Source organism: Aulostomus chinensis, chromosome 7 (assembly GCF_037954235.1).
Source record: "Aulostomus chinensis isolate RoL2024-O1b breed Wild chromosome 7, RoL_Achi_v1.0, whole genome shotgun sequence".
NCBI lineage: Eukaryota > Metazoa > Chordata > Actinopteri > Syngnathiformes > Aulostomidae > Aulostomus > Aulostomus chinensis.
The window spans coordinates 24368861-24391456 of NC_141326.1; the positions used below are offsets into that span (position 1 = coordinate 24368861).

Consider the following 22596-nt stretch of genomic DNA (forward strand, 5'->3'; position numbering starts at 1 on the left):
GTGTTGTCAGATGCTGTGTTTCTGCCTGACACGCGGAGGGCGATGACCGTTACTTGTTGGGTTTTTTGGAGTTGGAAAGATAAACGTCTGATGTACTCCCCGCTTCAAAGCAACGGTGCAGAATTGCTCTACTACTGGAGTGACGGGGTCCGGTTGAGGAGGTGACGTCGGATTATACCTGGCATTATTTCCTCTTGTAAATTTTCCCCGGAGTAGTTCGATGCTCGTTTCAGTATCGTAGCTTATGACGACAAACCGAGGCGTGATCATTGCTAGTTGAAAACTTTATCCAATACTCCGCCTGGACGACTTGAAATATAGTCGGCTATGGCAATTTTTGACAGTCTCTGCGGAGACTTCTAGTACTGTTCAAATAAATGCTCCTGACTTTGATGCTGTAGCTTGAGATTGTCTGTAGCTGAAATGTCATTAATCGCGTCACAGGCACCAGTTCCTTATTGTAGTGTTAAAATTATTACCAAACAATGGTGATGTAATGTTTTTTCCAGAGAATTTGTCCCAAAGAAACGTGAGGAACCTACATATGTTGTTCCACTTTGTTTCCACATATCATGACTTAGAATAATGTCAAGGATTCCTTGGAAAATTGTTTTATTAGAAATGAGAAACTTGCATAAGTTGTTCCACTTTCTTTCCACATATCATGACGTAGAATAATGATGTCATGGATTCCTTGGAAAATTGTTTCATTAGAAATGAGAAACGTGCATACGTTGTTCCAGTTTGTTTCCACATATCATGACTTAGAATAAAATGTCATGGATTCCTTGGAAAATTCTTCCTTTAGAAATGAGTAACTTGCATCCGTTTTTCCAGTTTTGAACTTAATCTTTTGTAACCATAAAATAACTATGAGTGGCAATCTCGATCATGCTTGCCAGATTATATAGACATACATGTGTACGTTGAAACCATAACAGAGGGCTGTGCAGATGCCAGAGGCACCCCTACTGTGGACCAGAGCGTGCCATTCTTGCGCAGTGGCAGTATCGTAGCTCATGAGGTCAAACTGAGGCGCGATTATTGCTAGTTGAAAACTTTACCCAATACCCCACCTGGCTGACTTGAAATATAGTTGGCTATGGCAATTTTTGATAGTCTCTGCAGAGACTGTTAGTTCTGTTCAAATAAATTCTACCAACTTTGATATTGAAGCTCTAGGTTTTCTGTAGTTGTGATCTTATTTGTAGTGTCACAGGCACCAGTTCCTTATTGTAGTGGACAAATTCAGACCAAAAAGTGGTGATGTCCTGTTTTTCCAGAGGATTTTTTCCCAAAAAATGTGAGATACTTACATACGTTGTTCCACTTTGTTTTCACATACCATGACTTGACTGCGGAGACTGCTAGTACTGTTCAAATAAATAAACCTGACTTTGAAATTGGAGCTTTAGGTTTTCTGTAGCTGTGATCTCATTAATTGCGACATAGGCGGCAGTTCCTTATTGTAGTGTTCAAATTATGACCAAACAGTGGTGATGTCCTGTTTTTCCAGATAATTTATTCCCAAAAAATGTGAGAAACTTACATACGTTGTTCCACTTTGTTTTCACATATCATGACTTAGAATAATGATGTCATAGATTCCTTGGAAAATTCTTCCATTAAATATGAGAAACTTGCATCCGTTGTTCCAGTTTTGAACTTAATCTTTTGTAACCATAAAATAACTATGAGTGGTAATCTCGATCATGCTTGCCAGATTATATAGACATACATGTGTATGTTGAAACCATAACAGAGGGCTGTGCAGATGCCAGAGGCACCCCTACTGTGGACAAGAGCGTGGCATTCTTGCGCAGTGGCAGTATCATAGCTCATGAGGTCAAGCTGAGGCGCGATTATTGCTAGTTGAAAACTTTACCCAATACCCCGCCTGGCTGACTTGAAATAAAGTTGGTTCTGGCAATTTTTGATAGTCTCTGCGGAGACTGCAAGTACTGTTCAAAGAAATACTCCCGACTTTGATATTGTAGCTTTAGGTTTTCTGTAGCTGTGATCTCATTAATTGCGACATAGGCGGCAGTTCCTTATTGTAGTGTTCAAATTATGACCCAACAGTGGTGATGTCCTGTTTTTCCAGATAATTTATTCCCCAAAAATGTGAGAAATTTACATACGTTGTTCTTCTTTGTTTTCACATATCATGACTTAGAATAATGATGTCATGGATTCCTTGGAAAATCTTCCTTTAGAAATGAGAAACTTGCATACTTTGTTCCAGGTTTTAACTTAATCTTTTGTAACCATATAATAACTATGAGTGGCAATCTCAATCATGCTTGCCAGATTATATAGACATACATGTGTACGTTGAAACCATAACAAAGGGCTGTGCAGATTCCAGAGGCACCCCTACTGTGGACAAGAGCGTGCCATTCTTGCGCAGTGGCAGTATCGTAGCTCATGAGGTCAAACTGAGGCGCGATTATTGCTAGTTGAAAACTTTACCCAATACCCCGCCTGGCTGACTTGTAATAAAATTGGCTATGGCAATTTTTGATAGTCTCTGCGGAGACTGCTAGTAGTGTTCAAATGAATACTCCCGACTGTGATATTGTAGCTTTAGGTCTTCTGTAGCTGTGATCTCATTAATTGTAACACAGGTGGCAGTTCCTTATTATAGTGTTCAAATTATGACCAAACAGTGGTGATGTCCTGTTTTTCCAGATAATTTATTCCCAAAAAATGTGAGAAACTTACATACGTTGTTCCACTTTGTTTTCACATGTCATGACTTAGAATAATGATGTCACAGATTCCTTGGAAAATTCTTCCATTAGAAATGAGAAACTTGCATACTTTGTTCCAGTTTTGAACGTAATCTTTTATAATAACCATAAAATAACTATGAGTGGTAATCTCGATCATGCTTGCCAGATTATATAGACATACATGTGTATGTTGAAACCATAACAGAGGGCTGTGCAGATGCCAGAGGCACCCCTACTGTGGACAAGAGCGTGGCATTCTTGCACAGTGGCAGTATCGTAGCTCATGAGGTCAAACTGAGGCGCGATTATTGCTAGTTGAAAACTTTACCCAATACCCCGCCTGGATGACTTGAAATATAGTTGGCTATGGCAATTTTTGATAGTCTCTGCGGAGACTGCTAGTAGTGTTCAAATGAATACTCCCGAATTTGATATTGAAGCTTTAGGTTTTTTGTAGCTGTGATCTCATTTGTAGTGTCACAGGCACCAGTTCCTTATTGTAGTGTTCAAATTCTGACCAAAAGTGGTGATGTCCTGTTTTTCCAGGGGATTTTTTTCCCAAAAAATGTGAGAAAGTTACATACGTTTTTCCACTTTGTTTTCACATATCATGACTTAGAATAATGATGGCATAGATTCCTTGGAAAATTCTTCCATTAGAAATGAGAAACTTGCATACTTTGTTCCAGTTTTGAACTTAATCTTTTAAAATAACCATAAAATAACTATGAGTGGTAATCTCGATCATGCTTGCCAGATTATATAGACATACATGTGTACGTTGAAACCATAACAGAGGGCTGTGCAGATGCCAGAGGCACCCCTACTGTGGACAGAGCGGGCCATTCTTGCGCAGTGGCAGTATCGTAGCTCATGAGGTCAAACTGAGGCGCGATTATTGCTAGTTGAAAACTTTACCCAATACCCCGCCTGGACGACTTGATTTAAAGTTGGCTATGGCAATTTTTGATAGTCTCTGCGGAGACTGCTTGTTCTGTTCAAATCAATACACCCGACTGTGATATTGTAGCTTTATGTCTTCTGTAGCTGTGATCTCATTAATTGTAACACAGGCGGCAGTTCCTTATTGTAGTGTTGAAATTATGACCAAACAGTGGTGATGTCCTGTTTTTCCAGATAATTTATTCCCAAAAAATGTGAGAAACTTACAGACGTTGTTCCACTTTGTTTTCACATATCATGACTTAGAATAATGATGTCATAGATTCCTTGGAAAATTCTTCCATTAGAAATGAGAAACTTGCATACTTTGTTCCAGTTTTGAACTTAATCTTTTATAATAACCATAAAATAACTATGAGTGGTAATCTCGATCATGCTTGCCAGATTATATAGACATAAATGTTTATGTTGAAACCATAACAGAGGGCTGTGAAGATGCCAGATGCACCCCTACTGTGGACAACAGCGTGCCATTCTTGCGCGGTGGCAGTATCGTAGCTCATGAGGTCAAACCGAGGCGCGATCATTGCTAGTTGAAAACTTTACCCAATACCCCGCCTGGCTGACTTGTAATAAAATTGGCTATGGCAATTTTTGATAGTCTGCGGAGACTGCTAGTACTGTTCAAATAAATTCTCCCGACTTTGATATTGTAGCTTTATGTTTTCTGTAGCTGTGATCTCATTAATTGCGACATTGGCGGCAGTTCCTTATTGTGGTGTTCAAATTATGAACAAACAGTGGTGATGTCCTGTTTTTCCAGATAATTTATTCCCAAAAAATGTTAGAAACTTACATACGTTGTTCCACTTTGTTTTCACATATCATGACTTAGAATAATGATGTCATAGATTCCTTGGAAAATTCTTCCATTAGAAATGAGAAACTTGCATCCGTTGTTCCAGTTTTGAACTTAATCTTTTGTAACCATATAATAACTATGAGTGGCAATCTCGATCATGCTTGCCAGATTATATAGACATACATGTGTACGTTGAAACCATAACAAAGGGCTGTGCAGATTCCAGAGGCACCCCTACTGTGGACAAGAGCGTGCCATTCTTGCGCAGTGGCAGTATCGTAGCTCATGAGGTCAAACTGAGGCGTGATTATTGCTAGTTGAAAACTTTACCCAATACCCCGCCTGGACGACTTGAAATATAGTTTGCTATGGCAATTTTTGATAGTCTCTGCGGAGACTGCTAGTAGTGTTCAAATGAATACTCCCGACTGTGATATTGTAGCTTTAGGTCTTCTGTAGCTGTGAACTCATTAATTGTAACACAGGCGGCAGTTCCTTATTGTAGTGTTCAAATTATGACCAAACAGTGGTGATGTCCTGTTTTTCCAGATAATTTATTCCCAAAAAATGTGAGAAACTTACACACGTTGTTCCACTTTGTTTTCACATATCATGACTTAGAATAATGATGGCATAGATTCCTTGGAAAATTCTTCCATTAGAAATGAGAAACTTGCATACTTTGTTCCAGTTTTGAACGTAATCTTTTATAATAACCATAAAATAACTATGAGTGGTAATCTCGATCATGCTTGCCAGATTATATAGACATACATGTGTATGTTGAAACCATAACAGAGGGCTGTGCAGATTCCAGAGGCACCCCTACTGTGGACAAGAGCGTGCCATTCTTGCGCAGTGGCAGTATCGTAGCTCATGAGGTCAAACTGAGGCGCGATTATTGCTAGTTGAAAACTTTACCCAATACCCGGCCTGGATGACTTGAAATAAAGTTGTCTATGGCAATTTTTGATAGTCTCTGCGGAGACTGCTTTTTCTGTTCAAATCAATACACCCGACTGTGATATTGTAGCTTTAGGTCTTCTGTAGCTGTGATCTCATTAATTGTAACACAGGCGGCAGTTCCTTATTGTAGTGTTCAAATTATGACCAAACAGTGGTGATGTCCTGTTTTTCCAGATAATTTATTCCCAAAAAATGTGAGAAACTTACACACGTTGTTCCACTTTGTTTTCACATATCATGACTTAGAATAATGATGTCATAGATTCCTTGGAAAATTCTTCCATTAGAAATGAGAAACTTGCATACTTTGTTCCAGTTTTGAACGTAATCTTTTATAATAACCATAAAATAACTATGAGTGGTAATCTCGATCATGCTTGCCAGATTATATAGACATACATGTGTATGTTGAAACCATAACAGAGGGCTGTGCAGATGCCAGAGGCACCCCTACTGTGGACAACAGCGTGGCATTCTTGCGCAGTGGCAGTATCGTAGCTCATGAGGTCAAACTGAGGCGCGATTATTGCTAGTTGAAAACTTTACCCAATACCCCGCCTGGATGACTTGAAATATAGTTGGCTATGGCAATTTTTGATAGTCTCTGCGGAGACTGCTAGTAGTGTTCAAATGAATACTCCCGAATTTGATATTGAAGCTTTAGGTTTTTTGTAGCTGTGATCTCATTTGTAGTGTCACAGGCACCAGTTCCTTATTGTAGTGTTCAAATTCTGACCAAACAGTGGTGATGTCCTGTTTTTCCAGGGGATTTTTTTCCCAAAAAATGTGAGAAAGTTACATACGTTTTTCCACTTTGTTTTCACATATCATGACTTAGAATAATGATGGCATAGATTCCTTGGAAAATTCTTCCATTAGAAATGAGAAACTTGCATACTTTGTTCCAGTTTTGAACTTAATCTTTTATAATAACCATAAAATAACTATGAGTGGTAATCTCGATCATGCTTGCCAGATTATATAGACATACATGTGTACGTTGAAACCATAACAGAGGGCTGTGCAGATGCCAGAGGCACCCCTACTGTGGACAAAGCGGGCCATTCTTGCGCAGTGGCAGTATCGTAGCTCATGAGGTCAAACTGAGGCGCGATTATTGCTAGTTGAAAACTTTACCCAATACCCCGCCTGGACGACTTGATATAAAGTTGGCTATGGCAATTTTTGATAGTCTCTGCGGAGACTGCTTGTTCTGTTCAAATCAATACACCCGACTGTGATATTGTAGCTTTAGGTTTTCTGTAGCTGTGATCTCATTAATTGTAACACAGGCGGCAGTTCCTTATTGTAGTGTTGAAATTATGACCAAACAGTGGTGATGTCCTGTTTTTCCAGATAATTTATTCCCAAAAAATGTGAGAAACTTACAGACGTTGTTCCACTTTGTTTTCACATATCATGACTTAGAATAATGATGGCATAGATTCCTTGGAGAATTCTTCCATTAGAAATGAGAAACTTGCATACTTTGTTCCAGTTTTGAACTTAATCTTTTATAATAACCATAAAATAACTATGAGTGGTAATCTCGATCATGCTTGCCAGATTATATAGACATAAATGTTTATGTTGAAACCATAACAGAGGGCTGTGAAGATGCCAGAGGCACCCCTACTGTGGACAACAGCGTGCCATTCTTGCGCGGTGGCAGTATCGTAGCTCATGAGGTCAAACCGAGGCGCGATCATTGCTAGTTGAAAACTTTACCCAATACCCCGCCTGGCTGACTTGTAATAAAATTGGCTATGGCAATTTTTGATAGTCTGCGGAGACTGCTAGTACTGTTCAAATAAATTCTCCCGACTTTGATATTGTAGCTTTATGTTTTCTGTAGCTGTGATGTCATTAATTGCGACATAGGCGGCAGTTCCTTATTGTAGTGTTCAAATTATGACCAAACAGTGGTGATGTCCTGTTTTTCCAGATAATTTATTCCCCAAAAATGTGAGAAATTTACATACGTTGTTCTTCTTTGTTTTCACATATCATGACTTAGAATAATGATGTCATAGATTCCTTGGAAAATCTTCCTTTAGAAATGAGAAACTTGCATACTTTGTTCCAGTTTTGAACTTAATCTTTTGTAACCATATAATAACTATGAGTGGCAATCTCGATCATGCTTGCCAGATTATATAGACATACATGTGTATGTTGAAACCATAACAGAGGGCTGTGCAGATGCCAGAGGCACCCCTACTGTGGACGAGCGCGTGCTATTGGGGCGCAGTGGCTGTATCGTAGCTCATGAGGTCAAACTGAGGTGCGATTATTGCTCGTTGAAAACTTTACCCAATACCCTGCCTGGATGACTTGAAATATAGTTGGCTATGTTAATTTTCTACAGTCTTTGTGGAGACTTCTAGTACTGTTAAAATAAATATTCCTGACTTTGATATTGTAGCTTTAGGTCTTCTGTAGCTGTGATCTCATTAATTGTAACACAGGCGGCAGTTCCTTATTGTAGTGTTCAAATTATGACCAAACAGTGGTGATGTCCTGTTTTTCCAGATAATTTATTCCCAAAAAATGTGAGAAACTTACATACGTTGTTCTTCTTTGTTTTCACATATCATGACTTAGAATAATGATGTCATAGATTCCTTGGAAAATTCTCTCATTAGAAATGAGAAACTTGCATACTTTGTTCCAGTTTTGAACTTAATCTTTTATAATAACCATAAAATAACTATGAGTGGTAATCTCGATCATGCTTGCCAGATTATATAGACATACATGTGTACGTTGAAACCATAACAGAGGGCTGTGCAGATGCCAGAGGCACCCCTACTGTGGACAAGAGCGTGCCATTCTTGCGCAGTGGCAGTATCGTAGCTCATGAGGTCAAACCGAGGCGCGATTATTGCTAGTTGAAAACTTTACCCAATACCCCGCCTGGACGACTTGAAATATAGTTGGCTATGGCAATTTTTGATAGTCTCTGTGGAGACTGCTAGTAGTGTTCAAATGAATACTCCCAAATTTGATATTGAAGCTTTGTGTTTTCTGTAGCTGTGATCTCATTTGTAGTGTCACAGGCACCAGTTCCTTATTGTAGTGTTCAAATTATGACCAAAAGTGGTGATGTCCTGTTTGTCCAGAGGATTTTTTCACAAAAAATGTGAGAAACCTACATACGTTGTTCCACTTTGTTTTCACATATCATGACTTAGAATAATGATGTCATGCATTCCTTGGAAAATCTTCCTTTAGAAATGAGAAACTTGCATACTTTGTTCCAGTTTTGAACTTAATCTTTTATAATAACCATAAAATAACTATGAGTGGCAATCTCGATCATGCTTGCCAGATTATATAGACATACATGTGTACGTTGAAACCATAACAGAGGGCTGTGCAGATGCCAGAGGCACCCCTACTGTGGACAAGAGCGTGCCATTCTTGCGCAGTGGCAGTATCGTAGCTCATGAGGTCAAACTGAGGTGCGATTATTGTTAGTTGAAAATTTTACCCAATACCCTGCCTGGACGACTTGAAATATAGTTGGCTATGGCAATTTTCTATAGTCTTTGTGGAGACTTCTAGTACTGTTAAAATAAATATTCCTGACTTTGATATTGTAGCTTGAGGTTTTCTGTAGCTGTGATCTCATTAATTAATCGCGACACAGGCACCAGTTCCTTATTGTAGTGTTCAAATTATGACCAAACAATGGTGATGTCATGTTTTTCTAGAGAATTTGTCCCAAAGAAATGTGAGGAACTTACATACGTTGTTCCACTTTGTTTCCACATATCATGACTTAGAATAATGTCATGCATGTGTCACCCCTACTGTAGACAGGAGTGAGCCATTATTGCGCAGTGGCAGTATTGTAGCTAATGAGGTTGAACCGAGGTGCGATTATTGCGAGTTGAAAACTTTTTCGTACTATTCCATCACTATTTGCCTCACTTTCCTGTTATAGCCAGAGGTTCTTGTGCCTGTGATGTCATGAAAAGTGTTACAGGCACCTTTCATTTATTGACCAATACTGATGTCATGATTTTCTAGAGAATTTGTCTGCCAAGATATGAGAAACTTGCTTATATTGTTCCAACAATTAACTTTTTAAAATAACCATAGAATAACTATGAGTGGAGATCTTGTTGCCTGTCAGGTTATTTTAACTATTCGTTGAGATCTCAAATCATGTTAGACAGATTTAATAGACATACGTTTGGTCTATCTCTTTGTTGGGTGTGTTTTCAAATAGATTTTGTCCTTTATTTCTCCTGATTCATACTTTGCATTTGCAGCCAACAAAGAGCCTCAAGACATCCCAGTCCTGTGCCAGTTTCTCCATCCTCATATGGGAGCAGTCCTCTTCACATCTGCCTCTCAAGTCATAGCTCCAGGTTTGTCTTTGCCTGCCTTGGATGGAAAACTTTAAAATCCTTGCACACAGCATTTCAAACAAATTGCAAAATGGTTACTACCACAGTAGAGGGCACTGTGGAACAGGGTATGGGATTGTGATTGTGAGTAAAAAGAACACACAGTTGATTCCTTGTTAAATTGTACAGTACTTTGCTGTGAGGCAGGTGATGAAGTAAGATGTACATGATGGATTGTACATATGCAGTAAACTTGCTTTTTCTTCACATGATTGATGCAGATGAAATACGCCTGTGCTCAATCATCACTTGTTTTCATGACGAGTGTATTTGTCATTTTTTGGTGTTTGGGATTTGGACTGTTGGATGGACAAAATACGCAATTTTGGCACATCAGTTTTGGCTCCATTTTAAGAATTTTGTTGACGTTCATTAATTGGTAATGAAATTATTGTTAGTTGCAGCGTTAGTAGACAACTGTGGCAAAGGTCTGGATTACTCATCAGATATAAACATTTGGGGAAGTAGTCATTCTTGTCATATTCAGCAGTCATTTTTAGTGTAATATTGCAACTTAAACAGGTTTATTAGTTTTATTTATAATGGGTAGAAATAAATACAAATATAATGTATGCATTTTTTCATGTACAATTGTACTTGTCTTCATGTTATTTGGATGTATTCAGAGGAATATTCTACTTGCCAAATGCATTAGTGATTTAATAGAGTAACTATAATGAAGCAGAGGATCGAGTCTTGGGTAAGGTGGTTATTGTAACCCAGCTGTGTGAAATGCATTTCTCCCCAACCTTGCTAATGGAATTATGAAATGAAATAGATCATACTGTCAGACAAATGGAGTATTTGGGTGTCTTTCAAAGGTGAAATGGAGACTTAACAGTGATTCATTCTTGACTAAAATACTCAAGATATTATTTCATCTGTATTCAGTGTGACCTTCATGTACTTCCCTTTACTGTTTATCATATATATCCCCTGACCATTGATCAACCTGCACTTAAGAGACTTTCAGGTTTGATGTTGCTCGTGTAGTCCTCTTGACCTGCATATGACCTGATGTTGTCTGCATGTTGAAGAGGTAATTATGATACTCAGACAAATTATATGAGATACAGATGTGCTCCTCGGGGCACACTTGACATCTCACAAACTCTAACCTCTCAAATATCAGTGTTACTTATGTCTCAGACATTAAATGGCAAGACATGCCTTTGTTCTGTGTAAGTGACAGCTGGAGACTTGCCAGATATAAACAAATACATTTGCACAGCATTACAGTTCCTAGGTAACCATGTGACAGTGCTGACGATTGCTATGGAAACCAGTGTAACCCCCCTCCCTTTTCAGTTCCTTTAGGAAATGTGTGAGAATATTTCATTTCCTGTGAATTGGTTTTCCTTTACAGGTTTGACAGTTGTAGAGGAAGACACCATCACGTCATCCTCAGTAATTCCCCTCACACATAGTACAAACTGTAGAATAATTTCAGGCTGACAAATATACCAAATGCTATGAAACTGTGCTGAGATAGTCCATCCATTTTCTCCTGCCTATTCCAGTTACGGGTCGGGGGGAGGGGGGGCGGGGGGGGGCGGCTGGAGCCTATCCCAGCGGCTATGGGCAAGAGGCGTGGTTCACCCTGGACAGGTCGCCAGTCCATTGCAGGGCCAACACATATAGACAGACAACCATTCACACTTACATTCATACCTACGGTCAATTTAGAGTATCTATCAGCCTCATCCCCAGTTGCATGTCTTTGGACGGTGGGAAGAAGGCACGGGGAGAACATGCAAACTCCACACAGAGCCGGGACTCGAACCTGGAACCTTCTTGCTGTGAGGCGACAGTGCTAACCACTGCACCACCGTGCCACCTTGCCGTGATAATATAGTACAATAATATTGAACAAATAGTGGAGCTGAAAAGGTTTGGTTCTTGGCACTGGCTGCTGTTATGCATCACTCCATCACATAACCTAATTACATTTGCCCATTTTCCCCATCTAGTTTACAATAAAATCGGTGATTGACTTAGCACCAGCCTTATATACAAATGCCAAAATTTTTCAAGATTAGAGTAAACAAAAAACTACATTTTAGTAACTATCTTTTGATCTTGAGTTCACCAAGGTGATTTACAACATGGGTTGCATTACTTCTTTTGTTTGATCCTATTTGTCACAAATCCAGTCATAACTCCATGTTCCAAATAGAAAATCATGCTTCTCGTCAAAGAGTGATACATCACAGGCCATTCTTTTAAGAAACAAAACAGGTGCAAATTTGAAAAAGATGTGAGTTATGGCCAGTCATGGACATCCTTATTACATCACCTTCTTCCTCTTTATGAGGTCTGATCAGGAGAAATAGCCCATTATTCATGGTGGATAACCAAAAAGTAGCTATCACACAAATGAACAGAAATCTCAAAAGTCATCAAGTTATTCAGCACATCCAATTAAACTTTGTCCAATCCTTTAATGCCATCTCCTTTTTAATCACTGTATGGTGTATCAGGGGTTGCCCCCAATTAGCTGCCTCCTGTGACATCCTGACATCTCACCACATCACGAATGTATTTCAGCTTCAATTACTTAGAAAACCTTCAGGCAGAGGTGATTGGTCTACTTTCCACTTGGAATCTCTCCTTGATCTTTTCCCCCTTCTTCTGAGCAATACCGAGTGTTTAAGTCCATTATGTTGAACAACAAAAGGGTTATAAATGGCAGCAATTAGAACATTTATTCTGAGCAGTTCTGATGCATAGATGAAACAATGAAAAGTCATGCTATTTATGTGTACAGCGCTATAGAGTGTGTAGTTGACAGAAAACATGTTTCACTCAATCACGTAGATTTTCAGTTGCAACATTCTTATATTGACCATGTAATGTGATATCGTGTGAATAAAAGCTACATTTTACTATGCATTTTAGAAGCCCAAGTCCCAAATTTTAAGGATTAACAAGTGAAACCACCACCATACACAGACCTGTATTTGCACAGTTCACAGGGCCATTATCAGGACCAGTGTTGTCCCAATACTGGAATGTCTGACTTCGAAAGATTGAAACATATCAATATTGATTGATATCACATGCAGGCTCTTGATATGAAGCTATAAATGAGCAATCGTAAAAAAAAAAACAAAGAAAAAAAAACTACTAGCTACTAACAAGGCACAAGATTTTGAGGCTGGCACATCAGATGGTACTTTATTTAGGCACCCCCTCTGACTCCACTGTGTCAAGCCCCTCATGTCTTTTGTTATTGCGATTTGTTAATGCTGGCTAAAAATGAATTATAGTGTCACTCACACTTACCTAACGCCATAATTTTTTAAAGTAAATCAGTATGTCAAAATTTTTTTGTGTGAAACTCTGAACCTGCTAACTGAATTAAGGCACATTTTTCTCTGAAGTCAAAGATCAAGTAATCTTAGAACTTTTTAAATTAATGAATGCAATTAGTTAATCGTCAAAGCAATGTTATCAACTTTACTTTTGACACAGACCTAAAGACGTAGGACTCTCCTCATAAATTAGCCATTCTTCTCAACACCTTTTTGGCGACAAAGGAAAGAAAGCTGTTTCAAGAGACTTTATGTCCTTGCCAAATGGTACATTGCTATTCCTGCCATGATCATTCCTACAGAGGGTGTTTTATTGTGCAGGGTAAGCAGGGAACAGACTGTTTGTGTCTTGGCAAAGGATGTGCTTGTTTTCTCTCACAAGGAAGAGGCCTGAACATAACATGCAGGGCATTCTCATTAGACCTACATGTTGTCATTTTCGTGTTTTACCTTAGACACACCCAAGACAACAACAGCAGCAGAAAGTGTGGATTATATATTAAACTCCTTTGCACATAAAATCCATTTTTTAAAAATCTACTAGTCACACAAAATCACTTAATTCATTAAATAAATGCAGTCCTGAAAACTCAAGAATTAAATTCAGTGGGATTCACAGGGATGGATGATGTTCATTCATCTGCCTCACCAAGACGCTACTCAGATAAATCAAAGCTTGAAAATTGTCTAGTATCATTAAATTATGCTGTCTGGGAACATTGCATTTGCGCTGTTAACTTCAAAGACAATGTTTTAGGATCACAATTTCCTAGCTGTAGCTGGATATCTGATGAACTTGGCTCATTTTAGACAACATCACCTGAATGTGAACGCCACTGGAACAAATAGATAATAGTGGAGTGCTCATCCATGTCACTCACTGACAAATTCCAAAGGCAGTAATAAATGTCAGGTGTTTTGTAGTAGGGGATATGTGAGTCAACCAGACTACATTGTTGACAACACAAGTTTTCAACAAAGTCATCAGGTCTTGTTATTTTATTATATCTCTTTATTTGAGATCATATTTATTTTGACGTGCTTTAGTAAAATTGTACCTTTTTATAAGTGGGTTGACAGTTGCAGAAGTATTGACATGTACAGTATTTTGTAAAGAAAGACAGAGGCATATAACCCATTTTGTAAAAAGAAACAATTTTTCACCATGGTCTTGTTTCTTTTCCCTCACTGTAACAAACGTGTACTGATTTGTGAGCACGATTACATACCCTTTCCTGTCACTATGCAGGCTCATTTTAACCTTGAATGGTCAACTAGTTACATGGCTCTTTTCTCAGTTATCCCAATAGTAAACTATCTCACAATTGGCTTTAGTATTTCAGACAGAGATGTAAGAATAAGGAGTTCTGTGAGCTCTACTAGCTTGAGGTGTTTATCACAGCAGTACAACTGCTATGCATTGACACCTTGAGTACTTATATTATTATTATGATCACTCATTTTATTGTCTCAGTTTCAACCATAGGTTTACCCTAACCGTTATCCTTTGTATCAGAAACATGGCAGTGGTGCACTAAAGGTTAGAGAAATATGATTTTCCCTGGTAGGAAGGATAAGTTTTTATGGGGAAAGTGAAGAGGCATTGCTTTACCCTCCATTCTAGCACTACTGAAGTGCCCTTGAGCAAGACCCTTAACTTCAAAAGCTCCAATGAAGCTGCTATGACCAGTAGATCAGACTGTGGTTTAGCAACTGCTAGGTGTGAGTGTGATCAGGGCCATGCATCTTTTCCTCTTGATGCCCCAAATTCTATCACAATTATCATGACCTGGGGCTAATCCTTGTTGAATGGCTTGGTTTAAATTTATAAAAGATGGGTTGAAAATTTGTCAAACTGACTAGAATAGTGGTAAAAAGGAGGGTTGACCATTGATCAGAAAACCCAGGTTGTTAATTTGCAAGTGAGAGATTTTATTTGCCATCCATTTTGATGCTGAACTTAATTTGTACCAATTGTGACAGTTAATGTAGTTTAACATTTTATATGGTGTACATAATTCATACTCAAGTTGAAGGTCTCTTAAACCATGCCAAGTTCATTCTCACTGATCTTGTGGAAGTTATCCCCATATAACATCATTAGAGCCATAGGAAATACAATTCATTTCTTTCTCTGTCCAAATTATATTTAGAAGATCCATTTTGTTCCTTTTTACGGGCCTGCATCAACTTGCTCCTTCACTGAGGACTCAGGAATTACAGAAAGCCAGTGGACTTCACGTGATTACAGGGGGATAACAGCTGTTTTGATTTACATTGCATTGTCAGGTTAGGAATAAAAATGGTCATGCGTGATATCTACATGAAAAGGAGAAGAAAAATGTACATCTCTTCAACTTGCTAATGCTTCTTAACCAATAACTGTCATCATAGGCATTTGAAACTTGTTGTGACAACACAAGCTCCCAAAATTGATTGATGACAGTTCTTGTTGACCCATGTGGACTCTCTTCAGCCCTGATAAGTTTACTTACTTTTTGAGGGAGTGTAAAATCTGAAGGTATTTCATAACTTTTTGATTTCTTTTAATTCTTTGTTAGGTATTTAGTGCATTACATGGACAATGCATATTATCTTACAGGGTGCGATTTACAGCTTGAAACGAGAAGAGTGAATATGTTGGAAAACTGAGTTAATGTCATGGAGTAGGGCAAAAAGAGAGAGAGAGAGTGAAAATAATTAATTACCAAGTTGAACTTTACCAGGTGTAATGCACATGTTGTAAAGTGTACTTGTTTTGATTCATGCATTATATCTCTTACTGTGAGTGGGTAAGTGAAACAGTAATAAATAAAATCTTCAGCAATACACCACTAGTGTTCATGCTCTGACTTCTGAAATTCCTTCAAGCACATATTTTGGATGTTGTTCTGCCTCTCGACTCATTGCAAGTGTTTTTGACTGACCTGTGACAATTTGACATAAACTCATTTGGACCAAGCGAGAACCAGTTCTGTATTTCATGGAGTCATGCTTGTTTTTACTTCATTGAAATTAGTTGAAAATACCACTCCATAGAAATACAAAGTTTCCATGCGGGTTTGCCATTTAACTCTGCTGACTGACTCAGCATGTCATCATCTAGTTTGATGAAAAGAATCATTCTTTGTGTCAACTTGAGCTGTGGGAGCAAAGGCTAGTCAATGAAATCACCTGGATTTGAGGTTTGCGGTCCAAAGCTCTTCAATGTCAGCACCCTAAAGTCAATTCTATCAGAAAGTGGATCTATTGACATGAGGAATGTCAATGAGTACCAGCAGGCAGGATCAAGTACTTAGCCAGGATTATTATTGGATTTCTGTCCTAAACTTTAACCTGCTCCTGTCGCAGTGGTTATTATTTTCCAAAGAGCAGACTCATATGGTCTGTGGCCAACGCTGGTAGGTCACAAACACCCACACAGACCTGGGAGTGATGAAGCGTTAGTACATGGTCAATGTCCATAAAATATCTCCTGTCAGAAAAGTTCTCATTCCACTTACTAGACATGGAGATTATTTTAGCATGAATCCACCATTTCAGGACTCACCAGCTGTACACTTCAGTTTCTTAATACAAATATTCAGGAACTGAAATCTACCAGCAGACTAACAGCAGGTCCTGAGTCTATTCACTCAAGTGAGAGGAGAACATGAACACAAATTATAGCCTATTCTTTTGCCCCATTAGGCATTCAAGTAAAATTTGGACCCATATTTTGCAAGCCACGTGTCTTCACACACTAAAATAGCATTTCCCCGACAGACGAATCAGGATAAATTTAAATCTGTTTCAGCATCACAGTCTCACAAGGTCTGGCATGACAACATTTTCATAGTGCTGAACTGTTGGTTTGGTTTGACCGCAGTGCAGCTAACATTGTTTTCTAACTGAAAACAGAACAGAAAAGTTAAAGGACTTCTATATACATTTTGAATAGAAAATTAAAATACAAGTGAAATTACTTTAATTCATTATCAAAACATTCACAACACTTGCAAAGGAGACAGATGGGAAAGGCCAACGCATCCACTGTAGAAACAGGAAGCATATACAATTTCATACACTAATGGAGCAGTTTGCAGGATTGTTTGCAACAGATTATCTTTGGATTTATATACAACAGCCAAGAATATACAGAAGGTAAACTCATTTCATATTTTCCAACCGAGAGCCTTCTTTTACACACAAACAGATTTTTGATCATGTTTTTTTTTTTTTTTTAACAGTGACCTTATAACACGCAAATGTGTCATTGTATTCTGGTGACTGAGCTTGTGAAAAGTCCACACCATCTGGCTGTGTCCTTGAGTTTTATCTTGCCTTTTTCTGTTCCATCTCTGCTGTGAAGGACTGAATAAAAAGCAAACACTCCAGCATACCCCCCCCCCCCCCCCCCCCCGGAAAAAACAGCGTCATCTAAAATGTCAAAGAGGCAGAGTAGAGATGTGACAATGTTAATGTCAATGTTTGTTTGAAAATTATTGAAATAGTTATCGATAATTTTTCACTTACCCTCAAGTAATAATTCTCAGCCCATCAGCCTTAGAGGCACAGGAACCTGTTGCTTGATTGTGACTGCTGTCAGGTGAGTGATTGTGAAACTAAACGCCGAAGATAAATAGACTTCTTACTCAAACCATCAAATATCTGAAACTTAATCTAAAGGGCGTTGTAATTAATTCTGCTTCAACAGCAGGATAACACATAAGCCAATCTCATTTCACATAATTTAACTGCCAAAAGAGGGATTAATGTAATTTATATGAACTACTTTTTGATGATTTTAGTGACATCAGCTAACCAAATAGTGGTCTATACCTGGGGATATGTGCACCATAACCAAATGCAAAGTTAAGGAATTGTGTTTGTTGCGACCTTGCAGACCATAGACTTGTATTTAAGACTAGACATTGGCATGAATGCAAATAAACAGTGTAAAAAATCGTGTGCTTTGTCGGTCCCTCCCTTAGCATCATTGGACAAAACCCTATTTTTTTTTTGGTCGAAATGGATCAGAAGATAAATGAAAGTGAACGCATCACTAACTGCATATGGCTAATTCAATCGCTGCAAGCTCACAAGCTAGTTCGCTAGTGACTAAAACTTTGCAAATTTTGCACAATATGTCTTTCTTTTCAGCTTCGTCTTACCAAAATCTGAATTACAGGCACCAAACAGATGTTGAAGCTTTTTTTGTTTTGGCCAGTTCAAAGTCAGCTTGTTCGTGATGCTCCTGCTCATTGGCATCCGTGTTGGTCACACCGGGTAGTCATGTGACCATACATGCATGATGCACACATTAAGACAGCTGGTGGGTGTAACATGAACAGACTCCACACTCTCATAGGACAGGTTGTCACTTTCACAGACACACATGCACACATTTATGGAAATTAAATTGCTTTTTTACGGATATGTAATTGGATGGGCTGTCACACAATTGTGACTTGATTAATTGTGTAGCACTACTGCTATACAATGATTTTCCAACTATTGAGTTCTGACAAATGTGTTTTTTGGCATTCAGTTTCATGTTTTAATAATGATATTGTACAGAAATATCATAAATATTCAGGGATGCCAGTCCAGGGCTGTGGATTATGGATGAGGAGGTTGAGAACCACTATGTGTGGTCGGTTTAACTCACAAAGAGCCATCGTTAATTCCAGCAACTTTGACCATGTGGCACTTGACACTTTGACCCCCCTGTCTCTCTAGGGACTGTGTCAAAGTGTCCTTGCATGCATGAGAGTGATTTGATGACAGCGGCAACACTGTAAACTGATTTAAATAAAAGTGGTAAATAAAACCAGAATAACCTGCCACCTTGCAAAAATATTGGTCTACCGGTAAGCACATAAACATGTTCTCAACTCTTATTTACTCTAACTATAGGAATGCCAATGAGGAACCCTCTCCAAGTGGCAATTCACTGATCTGAGACCATTCCAAACAAAACCTTAACAATTTCCCTGCTCTGTTCTCAGCACATCCCTCCTGTTTGTTCTGGCGGTCATCCACAAAACCATCTGAGCCACCAGCTCATTGACTAAGACCAAGGCTGACTCCCTCGGCCTGTTGCCTGGGGTGGTTGTCTGCCATTCATGCTGACATGCACAGCACAGGCCAGCTCCAAAGGGTGGATGAATAATGTACGAGTGCAGTGCAGTGGTTTTTCATTTCCCCAACCAGCGTGCATGGAGCTGTTGTCTTTCTTGTTTGTAACTCCCAAATCAACAGCCAGTGTTTGCAAGGATTCTCTTTACTTACCAGTGAAAGCAAAAGAAGAGCATAATATAATGTCTTTGATTGTGAGCTACTTTGATTATTTGTATTCAGGACAATCTGTGTTGCATGATTTCATAAATCCCATAAGTAATGAGTCTGGTTTCAACTAGAGGAAAATACCGCTGTTGTGGTAAGAGAAAATGTCCTGATAGCAGTTGCTAAGAAACTGACGAAGTGTTGGTGTTGGACAGTGATAATTATACTACTAGAATGTGATCATATGAGAATAATTTATCCAGTATGTGATGGAGAGACAAGAGCTCAGGGAATGTTGCAGCCCCCCCCCCCCCATGTGTTAATGCTAATGTAAAAACAGTGATGACAGCAAAAGCTTGTCTCCCTCAATATACATGTTCCTATTTTCACTACAGTCCCCTCGCTTTTTAGACACTTCTCCACATTTACATTACTCGGTTCAAGAGAAGAAATTGATTTACTGTAGTAACGGTCTCCGTTGAAAAGTGTAGGTTGACCAGGGCCCTGGATTTGACTTTACAGTCACACAGGAAGCAGATCAAAAGAACAGTCAAAGAAAGTCAAGTAACCTGCTTCCAGAGAAATTTGCCGCAGTGGCTTTGTCCGTCTACATGGACCTTGATGCAAAAAGGAATGGATATTTTTAATAGTTTCAATTGCTTATTTACATAAAATTAGAGAATCTATGGCACTCAGGAAGTACAGCAGTATATTGTGTTGTCTACCAATATGGTAGCTGCTGGTTCCAGTCATTGTGTTGCTTCTGGGTTGGTTGGGCATCTGCAACTGTGTCTGTTGGTGGGAAGCCGGATGTGGGAATATGTCATGGTTGCTGCACCAGCACCTCCTCAGTCTGTTTCTGCTATAGCATCAGTTATATCCGAACGAGAGACTATGTCTTCTTTGAAAAAGAGGCGCAAAGAACAACTCTGAAGGCTTTCCTTGATGGAAAAGACATTTTCATAACTAGCTTCGGCCTCTATATCAGTTCGTTGATGCAATTGGTTGGTTAGCCTGTGAGCAGATGGTCGTTCCCATCGAGCCTGGGTCTGCTCCATGTTCCTGCCTGTTAAAAGGAAGGTTTTCGTCACTGCTGTCAAGAGATGTGCATACATATGGAGTGTCATTAGTTAAGGGGCACCCCTGTTGCGGGTGTTAACTGGGAACACTGCATCAGGGGTGCCCCTTAACTAACGAGCAGCTAAGGGGCATCCCTGTTGTGGGTGCTAACTGAGAACACGCTCCTCTCAGTCAGAGCAATCATGGCTAACAGGCTGCAGCAAGTTCACTGATGTGACTTAAGATGCGTTTGCCTGTTGGCCTCCCTTTTCTGGTGCCAATCATTTTATTTTTGCTCAGCACATCCTTCAAAATCTGCCCAGAGCCTCAAGCTGATGAAAACAAGGCCTCAAGGATTTACTTTCAAATTGAAATCAAACTCATTTTAAAGATGCATGAAAAGCAAACCCATGATCTGTACAGTGCAAAGGGACACACACTGTTTTGCACATCAATTTCTCATTCACCCCTCATTTTCCTGTTTCGGTATTGATTTCAAAATGAGAGCACCTGTGGCTGCTTCTTTAGTCTGTTAGCCCATGCAATTTTTTTTATCATTGGGTTTCATTGTACTCTTACTTTGCAACTGGATTGATGTGCTCAGAAACCCTGCTGATTTCACTTCAAGGAGGATGCTAAACAGCATTTGACATTTTGTTCTCTCTGTGTTTGTAAATGTCACGGAGGATGAGATATTTTGAAATTTTTTTAAAGAATCAAGAAAAATAGAAACAAGACGGAGATTTTACAAATTAGTCACACTTACAAACAGCATTTATATTCAGTTTTAATTGGGTTGGCAACTATAGAATTTAACAAATGAAAAACACACATATATACACACAAATATATATATATATATATATATATATATATATATATATATATATAGACACACACACACACACATATATAAATAATATTTGTGACACACACACATCTGCAGTAGTACTTTGTAGTCCTGTAGAGGTGTGCAAGTCTGAATTACTTCACATGTTAAACACTAAATTGTAAAGCAATTTTTCATGCTCCAAACAGGGTGTTATGTTTATTTAAAGTTGTAAATTGTTTGATTGATAAACAGGAGTGTGCTCCATTGTACAAAGTCTAAAGATTACAGTGGTTCTAAACTATGTTGCTCTGCTGTAACAACACAGTACTGCCTACACATTAACAAGCACAAAGCTGCATGGGGCCTGTTCAACTCTGCTTGCAGCTTTGAATTTGTCTTGTATTTTTTCGTTGGAATATAATGTACTCATTCTGCAATGACCAGATAGTTGAAAATATATCTTTATCTCTGAGGTTGCATGCTAGTATCTCCATAGAAGTTGCAGTTCATCTTCATATTACAGTAAAAACAAGATAGAATCCTTACCTCAGAATACATTGTCTATTCCCAGTGAATGATGAACAAAGAGGTCTTTTCCTACAAATACACAAATGAATTCACACAACATATTTCTGTCTTCTCTCTCTCTCTCTCTCACACACACACACACACACACACTCACTCACTCCCATGTTCATGCCTGTAGGCAGGACTCTACTGTCTTCAGTAATGATGTTGCAGAGGCTAGAGGTTAGCCTTCACTCATTCATGTCTGACCAAGAGGAACTGGGGTACATGTCCATGGTTACCACAACACAAGAAATACACAGTCTCCAGCTCAGCACAGTTTATCTGAATTCAAAATTATTATTGGAAAAACAAAATCAATGTCTCTTTTCACTGATGTCTTGTATCTGGTTTGTTCCAACAAACAATATTTGTTTACAGACAGCACTATTCTAAGAAAAAAAAAGTGTGTGGACATGCTGAGGATAAAAGCTTAAAGCAGGATCAGTAGCATTAATCTGTCAAGGGCCTGTAAATTTCCCTTCTGGCCATATTCCTTCAAGGATGAAACCAGAACAGCTTTCTAAACCATCAGCAATACTCCAAGCTTCTAAAAGAGTCTATTTTTATTTTCTAAAAACTCTCAAAGCAGCTTAATAGGAAGAGTCCCTTGCCACCCTGTGGTAATAGATGTTCTCTCAACTGCCTTTGGAATTTCATGGCAACATACCTC

At 38.8% G+C, this 22596-nt stretch overlaps 1 protein-coding gene, 15 non-coding genes and 1 pseudogene across 20 annotated transcripts in view; all 17 read left to right on the top strand.

The window, feature by feature from the left end:
* shisal1b (shisa like 1b) overlaps positions 1–22596 on the top strand; it is a 104083-nt gene that overhangs the window by 13325 nt on the left and 68162 nt on the right. For 3 of the 5 annotated variants that reach the window (XM_086209478.1, XM_086209474.1, XM_086209476.1), the window contains exon 2: positions 9747–9845. The gene's annotated coding sequence lies outside the window, so the exon portion shown is untranslated. Of the gene's footprint in view, positions 1–11; positions 162–9746; positions 9846–22596 lie in introns of those variants that run through there. The other 2 variants (XM_086209475.1, XM_086209477.1) reach the window with 1 other exon arrangement.
* LOC147259204 (U4 spliceosomal RNA) lies at positions 215–356 on the top strand. Its single transcript, XR_015117367.1, has one exon. It is a non-coding gene; the product is annotated as a U4 spliceosomal RNA (small nuclear RNA).
* Positions 991–1131, top strand: LOC147259205 (U4 spliceosomal RNA). The gene has a single exon (XR_015117350.1). It is a non-coding gene; the product is annotated as a U4 spliceosomal RNA (small nuclear RNA).
* Positions 1812–1952, top strand: LOC147259206 (U4 spliceosomal RNA). Its single transcript, XR_015117355.1, has one exon. It is a non-coding gene; the product is annotated as a U4 spliceosomal RNA (small nuclear RNA).
* Positions 2399–2539, top strand: LOC147259207 (U4 spliceosomal RNA). Its single transcript, XR_015117349.1, has one exon. It is a non-coding gene; the product is annotated as a U4 spliceosomal RNA (small nuclear RNA).
* Positions 2990–3130, top strand: LOC147259208 (U4 spliceosomal RNA). The gene has a single exon (XR_015117352.1). It is a non-coding gene; the product is annotated as a U4 spliceosomal RNA (small nuclear RNA).
* On the top strand, positions 3580–3720 carry LOC147259209 (U4 spliceosomal RNA). Its single transcript, XR_015117331.1, has one exon. It is a non-coding gene; the product is annotated as a U4 spliceosomal RNA (small nuclear RNA).
* LOC147259210 (U4 spliceosomal RNA) lies at positions 4171–4310 on the top strand. Its single transcript, XR_015117356.1, has one exon. It is a non-coding gene; the product is annotated as a U4 spliceosomal RNA (small nuclear RNA).
* On the top strand, positions 4757–4897 carry LOC147259211 (U4 spliceosomal RNA). The gene has a single exon (XR_015117353.1). It is a non-coding gene; the product is annotated as a U4 spliceosomal RNA (small nuclear RNA).
* On the top strand, positions 5348–5488 carry LOC147259212 (U4 spliceosomal RNA). The gene has a single exon (XR_015117348.1). It is a non-coding gene; the product is annotated as a U4 spliceosomal RNA (small nuclear RNA).
* Positions 5939–6079, top strand: LOC147259213 (U4 spliceosomal RNA). Its single transcript, XR_015117347.1, has one exon. It is a non-coding gene; the product is annotated as a U4 spliceosomal RNA (small nuclear RNA).
* On the top strand, positions 6530–6670 carry LOC147259214 (U4 spliceosomal RNA). Its single transcript, XR_015117332.1, has one exon. It is a non-coding gene; the product is annotated as a U4 spliceosomal RNA (small nuclear RNA).
* LOC147259215 (U4 spliceosomal RNA) lies at positions 7121–7260 on the top strand. The gene has a single exon (XR_015117357.1). It is a non-coding gene; the product is annotated as a U4 spliceosomal RNA (small nuclear RNA).
* On the top strand, positions 7706–7846 carry LOC147259216 (U4 spliceosomal RNA). Its single transcript, XR_015117368.1, has one exon. It is a non-coding gene; the product is annotated as a U4 spliceosomal RNA (small nuclear RNA).
* Positions 8297–8437, top strand: LOC147259217 (U4 spliceosomal RNA). The gene has a single exon (XR_015117377.1). It is a non-coding gene; the product is annotated as a U4 spliceosomal RNA (small nuclear RNA).
* On the top strand, positions 8886–9026 carry LOC147259218 (U4 spliceosomal RNA). The gene has a single exon (XR_015117358.1). It is a non-coding gene; the product is annotated as a U4 spliceosomal RNA (small nuclear RNA).
* On the top strand, positions 9301–9385 carry LOC147259219 (U4 spliceosomal RNA; annotated as a pseudogene).